This window comes from Homarus americanus, unplaced genomic scaffold (assembly GCF_018991925.1).
Source record: "Homarus americanus isolate GMGI-L3 unplaced genomic scaffold, GMGI_Hamer_2.0 scaffold25483, whole genome shotgun sequence".
NCBI classification, from domain to species: domain Eukaryota; kingdom Metazoa; phylum Arthropoda; class Malacostraca; order Decapoda; family Nephropidae; genus Homarus; species Homarus americanus.
In genome coordinates this window covers 7359639-7360591 of record NW_024726235.1, presented here as the reverse complement: position 1 = coordinate 7360591, position 953 = coordinate 7359639, and positions in this window count along the sequence as shown.

The window sequence follows — 953 nt, the reverse complement described above, 5'->3', positions numbered from 1 at the left end:
ACAACAACTCAAGGTGACACATCAAATAGGTTACTTCTGTTTTCAGAGGTAGGAAAAATAACTACAGTATTCTTAAAATTATGCATTTCTAAGAATGAAATAAATAGTATGTTTTAGAAAGAGTAATGCTATCAATGATAATTAGTTTTGTAGCGATATGCGAAGCAGGCTCTCCATTGTGGTAATGTCTGTGGAACGCATTTTGGAATTTATGGGTTCTTACCTCCTAGTACTCCTTCACTGCATTTTCCGATTACTGTATTTATTAATTATATCAATATACTGTATTTTCAATTTGTGTCTTGAAACAGTAGTATTGTGAGTAGTGTGAGCTCTTTCAAGACAAGACTTGACCAACACTGTAACAAGGTTCAGGTACGCTCAGAAGTCGGTACATGCCCAGTACTTGCCAACAGTGCGTAACAGAGACGTGACCGATCGCCCACCCAACGAGCCCATCATTTGGTGAAGAGGATAATAGAAAAGGAAAAGTAATGAGACGTGACCGATCGCCCAAGCGGCTAACGAGCCGATCCGAGGTGAAGGATAAAAAGAAAGAAAGAAATGATAATTAACACATGTCCATATATGCTACACTACTTCACTGCCAGGTGGACGATAAATACGGTCGGATCTAATTACTTCTTTTGAGTAGTGAAGTTTACATGTATATAATTATAAAAAAATAATAAGTGATCATAAAATTATATCCAACTGTTTTACGCGTAGACGTCATACTTTGGGGTTTTAACACTGCGCACTTTTAGTGCGCAGTGACATAATGAAGAGTGTAGCCCTGAACAACAAAGTAACAGTGTTGCTTGAGACACGATGAGGAGGATAGTGTCAACAGTTGCGGTTTCATTGTTCAGTTACTTATAGTGCTGTGACACGTTAAACTATAATATCCAAAGGCTTATTAGAGCTTTGCAGTGTAATTAAATATTTGCACA